We start from the raw sequence: 16,826 nt of genomic DNA, 5'->3' as shown, positions 1-16,826 counted from the left end.
ACTAGAAATTTCAGCAAAAGGTCAGCTTGACTGAAAGGGTGAATTTTGATGAACTAAAATACAAATGGTGAACACGTTTGAGACAGAAACAAGGACAACAAAGGATGAATATAAAAGGATCATTAAGGTACTTAGGGACAAAATCAGGAAAGTAAAAGCCCAGATAAAGCTAAAAATAGCTTAATTAAATTGAATAAGAAGGAGAAGTTGCAAAGGAAAGATTTGGGGCTGGTGGTGTATAAGAGAAAACATTGTGTGGGTTATATGGAAAAGGCTGAAGTACTCAGGGCCTTTTTCACCTTTCTCATTGCAGGCAAAACCTTCTCCCTGATCCCCACAAATACAGTTTGGGAAAGAGCCAGAACAGTGTGAACAGGTTAGACCCCACTTCATATGGACATGTTCATATTCCTGGGACTAACCTAAAGGTGCTGAAAAAGTTGGCTGCTGTAGTTGCCTTCCTGGCTGCTGTGATTGCAAGACTCCTGTGTGTTGTCTGTGAAAAATTGTGATGAATGGAAAAAGTGAACAGTACAGTCATGTTCAAGAATGGCAAAAAAGAGGATCTGAAACACTGTCAGCTGCTGGCCCACCTCAGTCTCTGTGAAGATCGTGGTGCACGATCTTCTCCTGGAACCCATTTTTAAACTCAAACAGAACAAGGAGGTAATCAGAAACAGACATCCTGATTGCTTTCTGTAGTGAAATGACTGGTTATAAGAATGAGGAGAGAGAAATGGATATGTCTTTAGCAAGGTTTCTGATCCCAGATCTATAATCTGGAAGCTGAGAATGTATGGGCTGGATGATCAGACCATTGGGTGAGTTGAAATGACTCTGTGTTCAAAGTATTCCAGAGTTGATAACGGAGCTGATGTTCCTCGGTGTTTTTATCAGTGACCTGTATAATAAAGCAGAAAGCACTGTTCAGCAAATTTGCAGGCATCACTAAGATAGGGAGGAGCTGTTGATACAACAGAGGACACAATTTCTATCCAGAGTAGCCTTAAGCAACTTGAGAATTGTGCCAGCATGAATTTCAAAAAGAAGAATAACTATTTCCACCTGGAAAACTGGGAACAGGTTGGGTGAGAAGCAGCCTTATTGCAGGAGACCTTGAGAATACAGTGGAGGGCAAATAGAGTTACTGGCTTGAGTAGGTTGAAAAGGTTTCTGGAGGTTGACTTGTTGATCCTTCTGCCATTAGATGGGGTTACTCAGAGCCTTGTCCTGCTGTGTTTGAATATCTCCACACTATAACTTGATACAGTGCTTATCTACCCTCACGTTGAGAATTTTCCCTTATACTGTGTGTCCTTTCTGTGCCTCAGAGAAGAGTAGCTCTGTTCACTCTATACTCTCTCAGTGTATTGCTGTAGATAGCAATAATATATCCCACTGCCTTCTTTCTCTCTACTGACCAAACCCAACTCCCTCAGTTTCTTTTTTAGCATCTTGTGGCTCAGCCTCCTGACTACCTTGGTGGCTCTCATGCTGGAGTGACCCCAGAGGCCAATATCTTTCTTCTACTGGAGTGAGCCCAAAGTGGGATACAGAACATGTGGTCTCACAAAGCTGGAAAGAGGGAATAGTCACTTCCTTTGACTGTTGGCTAAACTCTTTAAATACAGCCCAAAAGCTGGCTGTCTTCCTTTGCTGCATGTGCACACTACTGACTCATTGTCAGTTTCTTTTCCACAGGGACACCAGAGGCTTTTCTGAAAAGCTGCTTGAATAGGAGCCAAGAGTGTACTGCTGTTATGAGCAAGGAGAAGTGGATAATGGGCTACTGCACACATTGGGAAGGTGTGGCCAAAAGATTGGAGGAATTTATTATAACCCTCCACATGGCTCTGGTGAGACTGCATCTGGAATGCTGCAACCTGTTTTAAGTCCCCTTTTCCAGTGGTTGTTGAGAATGGTAAGAGTCTAAAGGAGGCCTTTTTCAATGGTCAGGGATTTTGAACAGACGGCCTTTGCAGAGGGGTTGCAACAGCTGGGCTCATTCAGCACGGAAAAGGGGAAGCTAAGCGATAGTCTGGCAGCAGCCTACAAATTTTTGAGTGGTAGTTGCAAAGGAGCTTAAGTCTTTGCAGTAGTGGTGGATGACATGAGACAACAGCAGAGTTTCATTTTGAGGGGTTGGACTTTGGGAAAAACTTTCAGTGGGACAGTAGAGAAGCAGAGGAATAGTTCATCCTGAGAGCTTGGGTAAACTTGGGGATTTTCAAGCCTTGGCTAGAAAAAGCTATGGCTACCTGATGTAGAACTGGCAATTGTTCCTCTCTGAGTGGGATTTTGAGATCTGCAGGGATTAATTTCAGAAACATTTGTTTCTATAATCCAATGCTGTTAGGCAAGAAGCCCTCAGATGAATAAACTGTGCTGCTAACCAATCACCAATACTTTATAACACTCAAGGTGGCACAGCTGGAAAGAACAACCTTTTCCAAGAACAATGGAATCGTTTTATTCTTTTTAATTTGAACTTGTCTTTAATCATGGTGATTTTGACCTTTCTGTTTAATCTCTGTAGTTCTCCTTAGCTAGAAACAAAACCACTTACACTAGGGTAGCTAAAAATAATACAGGATTAATGACTATTCTGCTCAAAGAAGGCTGAAAGTCTACTGTTACTATTTCTTCACTTATCTGCCATCACATTTCACAGAGGTTAGTGTTCTAAAATGAAAGATGGTGAGGAGGGCATATTTGCTTGGAAGTTATAGTTAATAAGGAGAAACTGATAGTAAGGACTATTGGTGTAGTGGCAACTACTATAAGGACTGAGATTCTTGGTGTTTTGATTTTTAGCTTTTTGTAGATTTTAATATAGCTGGAGTTTTTCTTCACTTCAGAACATTACTTTCTCACAGTTTGTGTGTCACATTCCTGAAGCTTTGGTTCAACCATCTTTTAACTGTCTTTTCAAGGCAATAGATATTCAGCAAGAACATTCCATTGGGACCTGCACCCAGACTGGAATAGCAAGAGATATGGTAGACAAGATAGAAGGCTCAAGGTCCTTGGAGGGGCTCCAGTGGGGTAGTTCTGAGAGTAGTATCAGGGCATGAGGGGTCTCAGGATTGGATGTCCCTATTAGATGTGATTATTAGTAAAAGACATAAAAGTGTAAGAATTCTGTATGTGGGGCGTGCATCTTTGTGCTCCATGGCCAGGAGGCCTTCATTAAAAGAGCTGCTCTCTATCTTATCTAATATTGCCTGGAGAGTTTTTTCTCTCCGTTCTTCAGATTGGGAAATTGCACCCTGAGAGTAATTCTTCTGCTGGTGCATTTTGGAGAATTCCCCACAAACCAATTTCAATGAAGTTTTTGGCAGGATACGAACAGCTGTTCCAAGCTGATCAAGTGGTTGGAATTTTTTGAAATATTACGGTCTATGATGTTTACTGGAGTCAGACAACAAGAGTTAGTTCTCTTGTTCTAAAAAGTGAGTTAATTTTTAAATGCTTAAATAGCATTCAGTTCTAGACCAAAAGGTATGTCACATTGTAATAAAACAAGTATTCCTTTGCAAAAAGAAAGCTTAACTAAAAAGCTGGAGAACTATGCCATTTGGAATGCAGATATAAAGTTAAGCACCAATCTGTTTAGATTGGAGTAATTCAAGGAATGGGAAATTTCAAAATGTTTTGCAGTAGTCAATATTGTTGAAGAGGTGACCTGGCAAAGCACAAAGCCTGTGTGTCAATTGCCAGAAAACCATTACTTCTATGCTATAAGCCATAAAAATTTCTTTTTGTACTCAAATCTGCAAGTCTTTACTTCAATACATCTCCAATAATAATACCAAATGTTAGGTTATGTATAACAGTGTATGAACCCCCAGTTCTACAAATACACATGAGCTGCATATTCTGCTTGTGAAAAGTCCCAAATCAATGGAAATATTTTTGCATGTGAAATTAAGTATGCATATAAGTGGGAGATAAAGGCCTGAGCAGTGTGTTTGCTTTCTTTCATCTGTATTTATGTTAGAGCCCTGCCATGGGAAAACCATTAGATGTTTTTCAAGGAAATCTAGTTCAGAAAATTCTAGTCCTGTTTCAAGGATTGAGATGAAGTCAAATACAGGCTCTTATAAGTCTCTTGGAAAAAATGTCCCTTAACTAGAGATTAAGAAAGAAAGAAGCTGTTTGGAGGGAGTTCAAACTGGGAAGTGGGCCATTATGGTCCTTCCTTTTAAACCATTACTACCTGGATAGATGTCTACAACATCCAAGGTATGCAGAAAATAATCCAGAAATATCTGATGACCTGACTTCTGCAGAACATCTAATAAAGATGAATGGTGCAGAGCATAGACTGTGACCTCCGTCTCATTTAAGGAACTATGACAAATACATTAGGATTCTGATTGCAATTTTTAACCCAAGATCTGCAGAGCCTCCTTATTTGTGGTAAAACTCTTCGTCCCTTTATGGAATAAGCAGTACTAGTGCAGTTATCAAAGTTCTCTTTTGTTTTATTTTGCAAGTTAGGAAGGTACCAATGAGAAGTTGCTTTTAAGATAGAGTATGTTCACTAGAGATTTTGAGAAGTGTTTTCAATAAATTTGAAGAATGTTTTGAAGCAGGTGAGAAAAATAAACAACTGTATTTCTGCAACAGAACTTTATCCTTCTTATTCCTACATATCTGGATATACCATGTTCCTGCTGTATTATAAAGCCCCATCTCCTAGCTTTCTGCTAACTCTCCCTGCTTTAGACTTTCCTCTTCCATTGTTGTGCGTACAGCTTGACTTAAGCCCTTTGGAAATTTTTTGCACTGTACTTAATTGTCTCTTGTCAAATAGCTCACAAGAAACCAGCTGAATTTCTAATTCCCAGATGGGAAAAACCCGTATAGAATCATAGAACAGTTTGGATTGGAAGCGACCTTTAAAGGTTATCTAGTCTAACCTCTCTGCAGTAAGCAGGGAGGTTTTAGTAAGATGTCCCTGCAGTAAGCAGGGACATCTTCGACCATAACAAGTTGCTCAGGGCCCCACCCAACCTGACCTTGAACGTCTCCAGGGATGGGGCATCTACCACCTCTCTGGGCAACCTGTTCTATTGTTTCACCACACTCATCGTAAAAAGTTTCTTCCTTGTATCTAGCCTAAATAGACCCTCTTTTAGTTTAAAACCTTTACCCCTTGTCCTATGGCAGCATGCCCTGCTAAAAATCTGTCCCTGTTTTTCTTATAAGCCCCCTTAAAGCACTGAAAGGGCAGAGTAAGGTGTCTCTAGAGTCTTCTCTTCTCCAGGATGAGCAATCTCAGCTGTTTCACCCTTTCCTCACTGGAGAGATGTACCATCCCTCTGGTTGTTTTTGTGGCCCTCCTCTGCATCTCCTTCAATAAGTCCATGTCTTTCCTGTGGTGAGGACCCCAGTCCGGGACACAACTCTCCATGTGGGATGTCATGGGGGCCAAGTAGATGGGGATAATCACCTCTCTTGACCTGCTATCCATTCTTCTTTTGATGCAGCACAGGATATGGTTGGTTTTCTGGGCTTCAGGTATGCATGGCTGGGTCATTCACCGGAATCCCCACCTTCTCAGCAGAGCTGTTCTCAATCCATACATCCCTCAGCCTGTATTGATACCAGTGTTTGCTCCAACCCGAGTACACTTGATCCTGTTGAACTTGTGAAGTTAACATGAGACCAATTCTTGAGCTTGTTCAGGTCCCTCTGAATGGCATCCTGTTAACTCAGATGTGTCAACCATACCATTCAGCTTGAGAAAGACTGTGCCTTCTGATTGTGAATTCCCATCATTCCAAAGGAAACAGAAGATGTTAGGCGAATCCACTAAGACAGGCTTTTATTCTATTCCTCGTTAAGTCTTGTTAACCTGCTTGTTATGTTGAGGTCTAGTAAGAAAATCAGTGACAGTACATGTGGTACTAATCACATTATTTTCTCCTCTAAATTACAATGCTACTAAACTTTCTAATAAGAAAGCCTGCCATTTTTGTGAACAAAAAGCTATTACATGTTTTTTACATTTCTTTCTGTTGCTATATTATTCTGAATGCCTAAACCTACTGCTCATTTTATTGGCTTAACTAACACACACTAGTGCTTCTGGTACACTCTACTAAGTTTGAAGTCTGGTGGAATAGAATGCAACAAAACACTTAAAGGGTCAAAAATATGTAGGTGCAGTTTTTAGCTTTTTTGCTTACAAAATACTATCCTATTTTGTTTTGGGGAAAAAAAAAAAGGATTATGAACAAAGATGTAGCTTTGCCAACACACCATTAGGAATCAAGGATACAAAAACAAGGAAAGGAGTCTTGGCATTCCAGGTCACTCGTATTTATAGGTATTTTTTAAAACATACCTATTATTATTATAAATATTTTAAAAAAAATCTCAGTTCAAATGTGAATGAAATTAGTAGATTATGACTTTTTTGTGTCATCTAACAGCCAAATCAAGGAAATAAGAGGAAGCTGAACTTCCTCTATGTCAATGGTAAACTAGAAGTAATAATCCCTTGTTGAGTTTTTCTTATGAAAAGTGAGGAATAGAAAACAGCCTCCATCCCAGTTCCTTGCCCATAGGATTTGTAACACCAGCACACAGAATAATCTTGGACCTGCAGTGATTGGTTGTGATGAACCAACAGCAACCTCCAAAGATACCATCCTAATAAATCTGACTGCTGGCAGCTGTGACTGCTTCAGCATGATTTCAAGGTGAAGTCTCCTCCTTACAGACCCTTACAGGTTCCTAAAATTCTACTAGTAAGATGATTTAAAATTAGGAATTCCAATACTGCTGATTTCTTGACTGGGAAAAATCTGCACTATGCAGGCAGTTAATCACTAGCTTTTGTGAAAGAATATTATTTAGTTGAATTGACTTACTATAAAGTAGCCCTGGTTTAGAATTTCTCATTCAATTTGCTATGGTTGCCTGACAAATAAGAGACTCTGCTGCAGAGAGTGAATCTCATATAATGGTAATGTGTACTTGTAACAAACAGATAATATAGAAATGCCAAAACCAATGTTTTACCATTGTTTCTGCACGTCAAAACTTCCTACCAAAAATTCTCTGTCAGCTTTCCTGCCAGAAGCTCTTACCAGAGTTTCTTGCTAGAGTTTTCCAGCCAAAAGATCCTGCTATTGTTTACAATTATCATATCTCTACAAACATCTGAATAGGGCTACATGCCGAGAAACCATGTACAACCTCCTTTGAACACCATAAAACTCGAGGAAAAATTTTGGAAAATCAGGGGGAGGAAAGGGGAGAGAACCAGTTACCCTAGCCGAGAATCTCTCCCCGCATCACCCTCACCTTTTCTCTGCCACCACATGCTGTCTGCCTGCCACCTGAGACTGAAACTCTGCTGGCCTGGAGAAGAACTGACACCCACCGTGCCACATGCATGAGTTATACCTTATCCTTCTACCCTTACTGAGGGCCGAAAAGCGCTGCTGCTGCGGATCGGGACCCTCTCCGGCCTGGGACATGGTTCAAACATAAGTGGCAAAGCTGCACGTCCTGGCTGCATTCCTGAGAACTAAGCTGCTAAGACACACACCCCCCAACCCGGCTCAGCACAAAGGTAGTTTTGTGGTAACTCTCCTATGCTTCTAAAACTAATCTTAGCTTTTTCCAACTTTTCCTTAATTTCTCCTCTTTCTCTTTGCATCTCTTAGCATCTGGTATCAATGGATAACTCTGTGTGACTTTTAATTTTGCTGGGGGGAATATCCAAATCTGAAGTTCTTTCTGCAACATTTAAGCAGATTGTAGCTACTTTATTTGGTGTCCTACTTCTGATCACCTTTTTGTTGGCCTATTATGACCACACTGTGGCTCAAATATGCTTTCTGGTGTCTTTGTTCTCTAGGTGAGAGCTTCCCATATTTTCTCATTTGGGTCCTGCCATTGTGCAGATGGTAAGTATTAACAGCAGCAGTAGCTCTTGTTTCTGTTGTGGCCCGTATGCACATGAGGAAAGGCTTACACCTTGACTCTTGCTCCTTCATCCTTCTGTTACATATTATCTCCTCCCTAAACTCACTTGGCTAAATTTTCTACCACTTTTCTCTCTCCTGCTACTGCATTTTGAAAGAAATTTCGAAAACTCTGCTGTGAGTGGCACAGAAAGGAAAAGAAGCTGTAGAATGTTGCTAAAAATGATAGTAGAGTCATGGTAGAAACTGAGAGCAATTTTAATTTTTGTTCTGGTTTTTTATAGGATTTTTTTTGAGACTACAAACAGTTCTTATTCCAATGAAGATCACCAATGCAGTGTCTGATGGAGATAAAATTTTGCGGATCCTGACCAAACTAAAATCAAGTTCTAAAAAATTTCCCATTTCAAAAATTATTTGGCAGTCCAAAAAAAAAGGAAGTTGGGAAACGTATTGCTTAACAAACTGTTGAAATAGAATGTTTCGTATTAGTACATTTTGCCTTTGGCTTTGACAGACTGAAGTGTGACACCTCCAGCTTATTACAGAAACTAATAGCAGCCCAGTGGGTAATTGGATAGAGAGACCACCTGGGAGTCTCCGGTGCTATAAATGGAGCCAAGAAACTGTGGCTGAACACTTGGAAGTGTCTGACAATGGAAACCTGATGAGTGGAAACATTTGACCTTATTGTCATTCACAAGCTAGCAGACCAGAGCAGAAGAAAGTTACTGTTTTTTAATAATTTGTTTGAACAAACAGGGAACAATAAGAAATTGTGAATTTTCTAGAAAAATGAACTTTAACTCTGGAGACCTACACACCACAGAATACTGAATTATTTTACAAGATAAAAATAATAAATTGTGTGAGTTATTTTTACGAATGAGTGGTAATTATTAAGGTGAATTTCACACAGTAATATCAATGAGTTCTTATCTGAAGTTGTTGACTTACTGAAGGGTAGGACTGCCATTGGGGGACCTTGATATGCAGGCTGACAAGTATCTCAAGAAATTTAGCAAAGAAAAATGCAAAGTCCTACACCTGGGAGGGAATGACCCCAGACTGGAACTTGACTGCTAGAGAGGAAGTTCATAAAACGTCTGGTGGTCCTGGTAGATAAGAAGCTGAGCAGGAGTCCATAGGATGCCCTTGCAGTGACAAAGGCTCATCACATCCTGGACTGCAGTAGCAAGCGGTAGCTGATTGGTCCAGAAGAGTGATTAGTCCACTCCACTCAGCCCTCAGTCCATGTCTGCAATACTGCATCCAGTTTTCAGCTCCCCAGTAAGAGATATATTACAGATGACATATGGAGTGCAGAGCCACCAAGATGGTTAGGGAGCTGGAGTGTACAAGGAATGAAGAGAGGCCCAGGGGTCTGGTTCGTTTAACCTGGAGAAGTGCAGGCTGAAGAGGGATCTTATTGTCGTCCCTATTTGCTCAGTGGGTGGGTTAAGAGGAAGCCAGACTTTTCCTGGAGATGCATAGTGAAAGGACAAGAGGCAATGATCACAGTTTGCAACAAGGAAAATTCTGACATGAGGGTGGGTAAGAAGTACAACAGCTTCCCCAGAGATACTATGAAAACTGCACCCTTAGGGATGTTCTAGACTTTACTAGACCTGATCCAGCTGATCCAGCTATGAAATTGACCTTGCTTTCTACTGGAAAGCTGAACTAGCTCATGTCCAGATGTTCCTTTCAGTCTGAATTATTCTATGATTGTAAAAACTATAAATCTTGAATTTGTAATCATAAGAAATAAATGTGTTTCATCCTGCTCAATGTTTAGAACTGATACAGTACGTGTCAAGCTGTTGTTGTCAAAGGAGAATGTGTAGCTAGTTTCTCCCCAGTTTTCCCAAATGAAAAAAGTATTTCTTGTAGGTCTTGACAAGGGCTGTGTTGAGGAATCTGCTTGGCTCCAGAATGGAATTTTTGATCAGAGACAATTACAGTCCACGGTTACTAAGCAAGAATCAAGTGGTTGAAGCATCAGCCTGGCAAATTTACATTTAGGTTCTTTTTCTATATGGTCTTGGAACTTGGAACTACACAGAAAATGAACACTTTACTCAGTGCAAAAGATATTTTTAGGTTATCTTTCCTTTTTTCTATTCTTATTACTGTGTGCTTATGAAGAAAAATGTTGAAACTTTCCATCATCTAAGGACCAGACAAGATCCATTGATATTCATCTGTGTTGATTGTCCTGTCTCCTGTGGCAGGATATGGAAAGACTTTGTGATAATGCTATCAGTCCTTTGTTTTCCCCCCTCCCTTGTAATCCTTGTTACGGGAAATGTTAAGCCATTTTTTCCCCATATGTCATCCTTGTTACTGGAAATGCTAATCAATTGTGGAATCCCCTAGCTGGCATAACCCAGCCTCCTCATTAGCATGTTCTGCCCCCAAGACCCTTAAATAACGTTTCATGTGTTCAATAAAGGATTCCAGTTTCTTCCCCCATATCTGGGATGGTGTAGTTTTTGTACTGATGGTAACTAAGTGTTTTCTAATGTAAAATTACTATGCCATTAATTCTACTTTCATGGACAAGATAATGAAAGATAAGACTCGCCTAAAGTCTAAGTTATTTGCTTAATTGTCCCTGGATATTTGTAATTTTTTCAGTTATGTAACTCAAGTCATGTCACTGTTGTTTTGAGTAAAATAAATGAAAATAAATCTTTTTATGTTATGATAATTTCAAGATGCTGACTCATGAGAAGTCACCATGCTTTTCACTGTGACTGATCAAGTAGATTTATGTAATTATAGTGATTATGATATGCATTTATGGAAAGAAGGAGATAACTTTCTAAAACTTTTAGACAATAGCAAATATTAGTGGGTTTATTTGCCTCTCAGTTTTATTAGGTAGTATAGAGATGGTGTTGAACAAGGAAAGCACTATTCCGTTTCTTTCTCAGCCACCTTCAATTTGTGGACCCCTAAACATTTTCTAAGATTTTTCTAGTTCAGTGCATAGGCTCTTTGCTATTTTCCATCGGTTTCTTAGGATTTGGCTACTTAGATACCCACAAAGAGCTTGTATTTTGCTGTTGCTGTGCACTGTAGGTGGCTATATAGTCCTCATTGCCACAGTTACTAACAGGATTTACTACCTGAGTGAGGTGAGGAAGTATCCCTATTCTGTTGCTAGTAAAGGGAGACACAAGACAGGACATGGGATGATCCCAGTATGACCCTGGACAAGGGGACAAAGCCCCAGCTTTTTAATTAGAGGTCCTTTCCCCATTCCTCCTACCATTCATTAAACAGTAGTTGAAGTGGATCAGACTAAACCTCTGTCTAGCTCTTTCCACCTCTGGCTGTAGCCACTGCTGGATGATAAAAAAAGCATTTAAGAGCAAGATGCCTTGTCAGTGTTGTCTCTTTCTGCCCCCTGGAACTCAGAGAGGCCTGGGAGGCTGCTAGAGCAGGAGACTGATGGTGTGCTGCCCATCATGTTTGACAGCTGACAACACAGCTGGGCATTCGTCTCAGCCATTCCTGAAACCCACTTATAACTGTGGCCCTCTAAATGTTCTTTAGTAGTAAGTTTCACTGTTCAGCAGAAATCTGCATTCATTTGTTTAGTTTACACTGTCATTGGGTGCTAATTAGTTTTCCCATTAATAGATTTTGTTTGTCACCTTCTCCAGGCCCTACATCATTGCCTAGGTATGATTCTTGGATACGTATTTGTGTTTCCTCTTAGAACACCAATTACCAAAATGCCAGTTTTACTCTACGTATTTTTTAACTGCCCAGTTTATTTGGGCAAAAACTTGTCAGGGTAAAACTCATACTGATACTGAGCAACTTTTAAATATCTGAGCCCTTAATTTGGTAGGACCTGAAGTCCGTTGCAATTTATATGAACTTACTGAGAGAAATGGATCTGATTCAGACCTCATATGCCAATTTAAGTGAAAATGGATTTGACAGAAAGCCTGCAGAACTGACCTATGTATGAACAGCTGGATTAGTACATGACCCATTGTCTCCAGATGAAGACCGAGATGCAGCCCCAAGATGTTTCAGGATGAGATACTTCTACTTGGAACGCTGATCAAAACTAAGAAGCTACTATGGAAGATTAAATAACTTCCAGGATATTTCTAAAGTATGAGTCAATTTCTAATCACTTGCAAAAGCATTCTGCAGCAACAAGAATGAAAACAAAACCATCAGCATCTCAAATTGGTTCATACTCTGGATAATTCTGAAATTCTGGAAAAATAACAGAGAGACTGGTTTTATAAATAAAGTGTGTATAAAAGTGCATATAATCTCGTACTGCTATCTTAATTCATGGAGCTGAGAGCTACTCTGTGAATGAAAAGCATGGATGGGGCATTTATAGAGAGTTAACAATCCTTTTTATTGGCATTTTTTCTGTACCAGGACTCAGGGATACTTTATGGGCTGGCATGAGCTACAGCAGACCAGATTTATTTAACCTGGGAACTAGAAGGCTAGGCAGAATTTTAAGACTAACAAAATATTTTTAAGACTAGCAAGAAAAAATCCCACTATTATATTAAATTCATTATAGACAAGAACAACTTATTCTTTACTGCAGGGACATGAAAAATTTGATTTAACAAGGGGGTGTTTAACCAGCTTTAAAATCAATCAGTGCAACAAATGAACCCCTGCTGCGGCATATTTTGGTTCACTCTAAAAAATTATGGGTAGATTGCAATAAACATCCTAATTAATGAAACTTTAACAGAGCATGTGAAACTATTTAAATTTCAAAATTCAAAATTTACCAGAGACCAATCCCTGGCAAAAATTCTGTTATTTCCCAGTAGTTGACTCCAAGTGGCAGTCCCTGCTTTGTCATCTGAACTCCTAGTTTACTTTTCAAATATGGAAAGTTCGGCTGGTTCCCAGGTTGTTAAGAATCTGAGTCCCAACCCAAACTGTATTGCAGTGAGTAGTGGGCACTGGACTTGGGAATTCTGAAGTAGTTTTCAGACATCTATGTCGTCTGGTAAGCACGGCCCTGAAATCCCTTTTCAAGAACTCTCTTCCCAGGCCTGCCACTTGTGGGCCTCTAAGTGCAGCCTGAAGGCTGGGCAGCATGGACCCAATGGGATGGTGGGGATTTCAGCATGGGGAAGTGTCCATCCTTTTCTCACTGCACAAAATGTGGCCAGAGAGCAAGTGGGAAGGATAGTCACAGCTACTGCAGTTATAGGTGCTGCTTGACAGTCTGGCATGAAGGTAACCAGCCAGATGGGAGCCTGGTCTCACTGGTTCCTTCTGCAGAGACACATCATAAGTAGAGTATACAACATCTATAGGTCAAATTATTGTAAGGTATTCTTGGGTCACAAATCAGCATCTTTAGTGCTATACAGTACCTTTCCTGTTCAGTTCATGCACTTTCTTATGAATCATGATCCTCCTTTACAATAAACAACTAGATCTGACTTGAGAGGTGCCACAGCTAAACAGCTTTTCTCTAGTATAAAAATATGTTCCTCTCCTTCTTTTCCATTGTCTTTGTTTGCCTTCTGACATACTGTGTTCTCTGTGTTTTAAGTGCCCCCACCAGAACTTTTACTTCAAAGTTCTGCAGATGGATATTTATCATTCCAGGGTACCAGCTACATTCAGGATTATGGAACAGAAGTTTATCTGAATTATCTCAGCGGTTGACGCCAGTCACTGTTCCTGTACCAGCTGGCAGTGAAAAGAACACGGTGTCATCACAACTGACTGGGGAGAGAGGCAGGGGAAATGAGGGCTTCTCCTGTGCCACAGTGGATCACTCCATACTCATAGCCATGAGGAAATTCATAAGAAAATGTCTTCTTGCTGCACTCAAAAACTGCCTCATCTAGAGGCATGTGTCCCCAAATCGTAAGAGCAGTTCCTTGACACATATACTGAGGTCCTGTAATATAATGTGAACCAAAGAGCTATAGAGCCTGAGTTGTTGCTTGCTTGCAGAGCAGCATGTATCTGCTGGGTTGGCTTCATGCCATGCTGCCACAAAATCAGAGTGAGTGCCATTTGCAAAACTGCTGTCAGGGTCTCATCAGAGCTTTATCGCTTGCTGATGAAGACAGAAGATAAGGCGGCAAGTTACTGTTGAAAATTCTGTATATACAATCTAAATGACAGATTTATACTGCTGAATTGAAAGGAAAAGTTCTTGGGTGAGCCTCACTGCAGTGTGGCCAACTACTATGACTGATGCACAGGGGTGAACAGGGGTGAGTCAAGTGTGAAAAGGCATCTAGGAGGAGGCAGGGAGGTCCAGGTGGGCTGGTGCCTTTCAGGGAGGGCTGAGTAATGCCCCGCTGCATGCCTTTGAGGCCAACTGTTGATAAAACCAGCACAACTGCTCCAGTCATAATGCTCTACACAGTAAAACTTTCATTACATTCTCAAGGCAGGAAAGCACACATTTTCCATGAAGTTTCACATGATTATCCACACCCAGCAAAATAATGACAGGTGTTTCTGGTTTGCATGCTATTTGCACTTAAGCATTTCTGGCATGGATATGCCTGCAAAGAGAAGCTGGCAGGTTGCCATCACTTTGAGGTGCTGCAACCTCCAGCCCCTTGGCTCTGTTTTCTTGGCTGAAAAAAATTGCTTGGTGGCATCTCTTTGCAAAATTAACTTCTTTAAGTATCTTCTACTTCTGAGAGATCCCCAAATTGTGCCTGTGTAGACAAGACACCAATTTCTGCTTTAGAGATAATTTTCTAGGACCTCATAGCAGGATTTTATGAAAGATATTTGAAGTAACTTGGGTTTAAAACCTCCTGTTCAGGACGCACTGTATTTCCAAAGAAGATGAGTCAGCTCAATTTACTTTGGATTTCAACACTTTTAAACACTCTTATTTCCATGCTCTTCTTTCCTTCACTCTCTTTTATTTTTTTCCATTTTCCCCTCTAGTGTCATATTAGCAAGTTTTATTTTTGGAAAGAGATTTAGTGTCTTAAACAGAACCATTTTAGGTGCTCTGCAGAGTCTGAGGCACATCTGCAAGGGATTGGCACATACAGCACAGGAGGTGAAGACAGATGTTTCCTGATGCTGTTCTGGGCTATGTCACATAACAAGGGATCTCTAAGGCATCTACAATGCCAGTAGGAACTGCTGAAATCCTATCTCTGGTGGCAGGGGTAGAAGACATGCAAACTGAGAGGTTTGACCAAGGAGCACGCGTGGGTTGGATGGCTGCTGAAGCTCCCTTTTTTTGAGAAATATGGAAGCAAAGGAACAAAAAAAGTAAAAATATATAAACAAATGTGGTTTTTCAAGCTTCCTGCAGCAATGACGGACATTTCTGTGCTGGAGACCAACAGGATTTCCAGCTTACTCTTCTTGTGTTTTGTACTTGGCATGCAAATGAAAGATCAAGAGGGCACTGAGCAGTGAGGACTATCCACTACTGACACCCTGAAGACTAAAATCCCAAATCACTTGCAAGAACATTCAGTACCATATAAAATAGCAGTAACAAAAGCAAGAAAGCAAATACATATATTTTTTCCACCCAGACTAAAAGTAGTTAAAAGAAACCCACTCTTGACCCAGAATGCAACACTCTGTTCAGGAAAGCAAAGAAGAAAGTAATGGTAATGGGAAAAACAACTTATAACTACTTTACACTTTGTAAAGGCTGTTGGTACAGGATGCTTCTTCAGAGGCTGAGAGGCTACATAAACAGTGCAGAAATAATTAAATCCACCAGTTCTCTCATAGCAGCTTCCAACCTGAATTGAAAGCTCTCTTCTTCTTTGTATTTACTCACAGTCAGATGTTCTACAAAACACAGAAACACTAAAAGAAAGGAACTTGCTCTCAGGAGTTGAGAGACAAAAAATACATGAATATGTGATGGAGCAGAATAAAAAATCCGAAGGAAGAGGTCATTCCATTACATTTGTTGTACTGAGTGGTGTTTTGTTATTGCTCAATTAATATTATTATCATGGCTAGGCTTCACGAATGAAGATTGGGGAAGGGCTCCACCCACATTTGCTACAAGCACGCTGCTGGCTAAAGAGGCCAATGCAAGATAGACAAGATCGGTTGCAAAAGGCACAGCAGAAAGACTCCTTGGATGATATCGGCAAGACACGATTCTTTCTGTGTTGTCTTTTCTCTTTGATGGTGATCCTGCGTGCGTTCTCAAAGGAAGCAGCAGCGTTATGGGTAGTGTGTCTCCAGACCTCCCATTTGGAGGCCAGAGTAGACCAGCAATGGAGATCAATATGGCAAAGGCTGAGATGTTGTTTCAGGGAGTCCTTGTATCTTCTCTTTGGGGCTCCTCTCTTGTGGCAGCCAGTGGCAAGTTCACCATAAAACAAGATCTTAGGGAGGTGGTGGTCCTTCATCCTTGAGACGTGCCCTGCCCAGCACAGCTGTGTTCTCGGCTAATATTATTATTGCTCAATTAATATATAAGTGGATAGATGTTCTTATTTTTGGCTGCAAGTTAAAGATAATGACTTGTTCTCAAGGCAGAGTGAGCCATATAAGCTTTTGCACTGTAGTAGCACTCTGCAGCATGAAAGATATAAAGGGTAAAAAAGAAATAATCAAATTATCTTCCAATCTTCATCTGCTTGTTCATTAAGCAACTTCCTTCTAAATCAAATCTTTTAAAGCTCTTTCATATCCTCAGGGTTACGAGTAATTATCACCATCTGGTATGCACCGTCTTGGATTCAAATAATCATAAACTGTGCAGTAGAGCTTTCCCTTTGCAATGATGTACAGTGCAGGTCACATATCTCAGCTGCACCTCAAAAAACCAGTGGAATCAACTTCTTGCAAGTGTCCTGCCTCCCAGCTGGAGTTTGCTGCTGGCACTTTCATTTCTCACCA

The 16,826-nt window shown here is 40.5% G+C and overlaps 1 long non-coding RNA gene across 1 annotated transcript; it reads left to right on the top strand.

The window, feature by feature from the left end:
- Positions 1-325: 325 nt before the first annotated feature.
- On the top strand, positions 326-3,013 carry LOC113947893. The gene is made up of 3 exons (XR_003527914.1): positions 326-376; positions 1,702-1,856; positions 2,934-3,013. It is a non-coding gene; the product is annotated as an uncharacterized LOC113947893 (long non-coding RNA).
- Positions 3,014-16,826: the final 13,813 nt, after the last annotated feature.

The sequence above is a fragment of the Corapipo altera genome, unplaced genomic scaffold (assembly GCF_003945725.1).
Source record: "Corapipo altera isolate COAL_440 unplaced genomic scaffold, ASM394572v1 2, whole genome shotgun sequence".
Lineage (NCBI taxonomy): Eukaryota > Metazoa > Chordata > Aves > Passeriformes > Pipridae > Corapipo > Corapipo altera.
Note: the sequence above shows the minus strand (reverse complement) of the source record. Positions and strands in the feature narration are given on the sequence as shown.